A 4,377-nucleotide genomic window follows, 5' to 3' on the forward strand; every position below is an offset into this window, starting at 1 on the left:
CTCAGTTTCTCCCTGTGCAAATGGAGGTACAATGATTTATAGCAGGAAACACTTGCATGATGCTTGCTATGTGCAGGGGCCTTAGGCTGATGAGTTACATTAACAGCATAGGAGGCAGGCTTTATTATGAGTCCCATTTTCCAGAGAAAAAAGCCAAGACACAGAGGTGAGGCCAAGGTTACCTGGGCAGCTAGTGGCAGCTCGCCTTTCCAGGGCCAGGAGGAGTCAATCATGCTTGGCACAGGGCTAGGCTGGGTCAGCCCCTAGTGGGTAATACAGATGAGGCTCAGAGAGGCACAGCCACTTACTTGAGGTCACATAGCCTGCCAATGGCAGAGCACAGGACCAGTTTGTGTCTTTCGGTTTCAAGGGGCTAGAAATATTTTGCTTTCCCTTCCTTGTTCTGTGCCCTACATACAGTAATTGCTGGATAAATGCTCTGTTTCCTGCCCAGGACAAGACCCAGCCCAATTTTATCCCATCCTTTTGGCTGTTGTTGGCTAAGGAGACAGAGAGGAAAGACTGGGGAAGAAGAGGCTCTTGATTTTCCTGCTGTGGGCTGGGCCATGACAGGGCTCCTGGCAGCCCCTGCCCTCTGGCAAGAGGTGAGATGGTGGGAGGTGGAAACTCCTGTTTCTCCAGCTGCTCCTTTTGAGGCTGGAGTCCTGAATATCTGGCGGGTGAGGTGGAGGCTGGAGTGGCGGCTGACCTAACTGTGCACTGTGGCTGCAGCCTTTGTCTCCTCCATTACAGCCCCTCCCCATGGGTTGGAGGAGCCCGATCCCCCGGGAATCTCACTGGCAATAGCACATTCTTCCCAGTGCCTCTGGGGCCCCCTCCAGTCGCCCCAAGCAGCCCTCACTCCTCCAGCCTTTGTCCCAAGGAGGAACTCTCAGGAGTTTTGAGCCCCTCCGAGGACAAAGGGCTCATTGAGGTGCCAAGGCCAGGCAGAGGGGGGAGGGGAAGGGTGTAGAGCAGAGTGACTGACAATAATTGACAAGGTTGGAGCCCCCTGGGGACCCAGGTTCAAATCCTGCTCCTGCCACACAAACCCTTGCTTGCTTCTGGGAGCCTCGATTTATCCATCTGTGAGATGGAGCGATTAGGGGATGATAAGAGTCCACAGTGGCTGGTGTCTCTAACTGTTCTACTCCTAATGTATGGGGTTGAATATTGTTAATGTAGATCTCAAGGCCACCACCTTGTGCGGAACCCCCTGGGGTGACTATGTCTCTAAATCTGGAGTTTGGGAGAACTTAGAAAGTGGGCAAGTTAGAATTTCTACCACGTGCTCAGTGACACCCCCAGGGAGCTGCAATCAAATACTGGAAACTGTTGGAATACTCGCATTAGGTGAGATAAAGACCTTTAGGCCCACAAATTAGAGAAGAACTTTCTGTTTTAGAGCCTTTTTGGATTTCAGAGTGTGATCTTTTACTGCTAGAATTCATTCACTCACTTACTCACCCCTCATTCATTCATTCATTCATTCATTCATTCATATAATATTTACTGAGCATCACTATGTGACAGACACTGCTTTAGGCTCAGGGTACCCTGTGGGGCTCCCACTGGGATGTGTGGCGTAATGTCTACACCTGCATCTACATGTAGTCAAGGGTTTGTGGTGCTATCAAACCTCACTTATGGATGAGGAGGCTGGTGTTATCCACCCCTAACACTCATGTTTTCTTAGAACCTTTTCTTCGTATTTTGTTAAAGGCGGATATGGGGACGGGGTAGTAACAAGCTTCTGAAGTGAACGCCAATGTCACGACCAGCTTGAAGGCGAGGGAATAGTCCTGGGCCATGAAGTGTCTTGCAACTGGAGCCTTTGGCAGAGAAGGCAGGGCCTGCACTGTCTGTGGTCCCTGGGTCTGGGCTCTGCCTGGGGCTAGTGGAATGCCGTGTGGGATGTGGAGTGTTGGAGAGGCCTGCGTTTGAATCCTGGAGGACATCCTCCTGGCTGTATGACCTCAGGCAGGCCAGGTTGCCTCTAGAGCCTCAGTTTCCTCAGCTGTAAAACAGGCTCAGTGAGCCGTTTGGAGGGCTTCTAGAAGGACTGGATTACTGAGCTGTTGCATGTGGAAGGCACTCGTAGCAGCTCGATCTCTGAAACAAAGTGGCTTTTCTCTCTGGGGTTTGGGGCAAGGTTTTCCCCCTTCAATGAGCAGCTGCGCCACTTGGGGCAAGGACAGGCACACAGTTAAAAGACCCCAGACACCTCCCTGTCCAGACCCTCCGACCTGCTCCTACTGATGTGGGGTCTAGAATTCTGACTTCTGGGCCAGGCGAGGAATCTCAGGCTGAGAAGATCTCCCAGCCCTCGAGATGCCCTGTCCTGGTGACTGCTGATCCCTGGCAGTGGGGAGGCAGTGGTGGCCAGGCCAGCTGGGGATGAGGATGGGAATGGAGGACCAAGGGCTGTGGGCCATGGGCTCAGACTCGGCTGGGCTGGCCTCCTTGCCAGTTCAGGGCTGGCCAGCTACATAATTTGCAGAGCCCAGTGGAAAATGAAAACGCAGGCCCTTTGTTCAAAAAGCAAGAAAAAGGCATGAAAAGAGGCACTAAAATATAATGCTTTTCCCTTTCTTCCGCAGTCTCCCCCTCAACTTACAGTGTTTTTTATTTGTTATTTAATGTGGTTCTAAGTAAAGAAAAATTAAACTTTTAAATTACCATGAATTTCACCACTCATCTGCATATCGTGCGATGCCAGTTTTAAGCACAAACGTAAGAACTTTCGATTTGCGTGCAGTACCCTTGAAACTATACATTTGTATTTGTCGTTCGTACATGCGTACGTATTCCATTTCAGCCAGAACAGTGGAAATGCTGCTCAAAACAAACTCAACTGTTTTTATTTCACTTTTTGATACACTCACATTCTATCAACACTCGACCTTCCGCTTCCTGAAAGGGAAAGAATTTACCGCTTTCTCTAACCTTCCTTTCGATCCGTTCTGTATTGTCATTTTAACAGCAGTAAACACAAATCAGAAAGGATACCTTGGGGCTCCTTGGGGCTCCCGGTTTCTCAGAGTGCCTTCTTTTTGCATTCAAAGTAAGTTCAGGTAAAAAGGGGGGCCTCTTGGGGGCTGGCAGCATCCGCCCCCACTCCCACTCTTACTCAGTCTTAGACTCAAACCGCTTATCTTGTACTCGGTCTGCATCTCTCTGACCTCCCACACACAGTGGAGTTCTGTGCTCACAGGGAGTTGTGAAAGCCACCTGGGAACCAGGCATCCAGAAACAGCAGTGGTCACACATGTTATACATATCTCATCTGCTCGCGTGCATGCTCCATTGTCCCATGGGACTTCACCTACAAAACACGAGTTGGAAGATAAAATCGGCGACAACAAAACATTAAACCAAGAGTGGGGCCCTTGGGAGCGTTGTGTCCTGTGGACTGTAAAAGCCACATCACACGTTCATGAAGCTGGCCCTGGTCCAGGGCCACTGTTTGCCTTACAGATCGGGAAACTGAGGCCCAGAAACAAGTGGGATCCTGATGAGGTCATAGGTGACCAGACAAGGACCTAGATCTCAGTTTCCTCATGATTGGATTGGAGGTCATCGGATTTGCCCCTCAGGGATGGTGTGTTGGTTAGGAATAGAAGTGGGATTGAGTTTACAGAGGCCAATCATTTCTCTCTCTCCTGCAGTTGAAACATCTGCTCATTCACTTATTCATTCATTCAACAAATGTTAGCTGACTATTTACTATGTGCCAGGCAAAACTAACTTGATCCCAAGTCTTTGAGGAAGTTCCAGTCTGGTGGACAGAGCCCTCTATTCCAAGCCTAAATACACAGTCTTGAAACTTCCAGACCCTGAGACCAGAGGCCATGATTCTGATCACCCCTTGATAAGTGGCCAGAGGGTAGGACATAAGGGACAGCATTTGACTGAGGGGTCATCAAAGACAAGCTGTGAATTTGCTGAGAGTTTCAGTAGCTAAAGAAAGGGCATTCTAGGAAGAGGGCACAGTTTGGGCGAAGGCTTAGCCGTTAGAAAGGATTTCAGAGGAAAACTGCCAAAGCCTAGATCCTTGAAGAAAAGAGGTGAAGGCAAAGAGGGAGATTTGAGCCAGAGGCCCCAGAGGTCCTGTGACTCCAAATCCCATCCCCCCTCCCAGTCAATTCTTGGGCCAGGCCCCCAGCCAAGACTTCTCCTTGGAACTTGGCTTTCTGCACAGAGCTGAAGGAGTTCTTGACAGCCCTGCCTCATGGCCTAGATATGTCAGGGTTTTCTCCCTCCCCCTCTTTTCTTCTCTTTTTTTCCTCTTTTCTTTTTCTTTCCTCCTTTTCTCCCTCCATCCCTTTCTCCCTCCATCCCTCTCTTTTTTCTTTCTTTCTTTCTTTCTTTCTTTCT

This window comes from Pteropus vampyrus, unplaced genomic scaffold, assembly GCF_000151845.1.
Source record: "Pteropus vampyrus isolate Shadow unplaced genomic scaffold, Pvam_2.0 Scaffold223, whole genome shotgun sequence".
In the NCBI taxonomy this organism is placed as follows: Eukaryota; Metazoa; Chordata; class Mammalia; order Chiroptera; family Pteropodidae; genus Pteropus; species Pteropus vampyrus.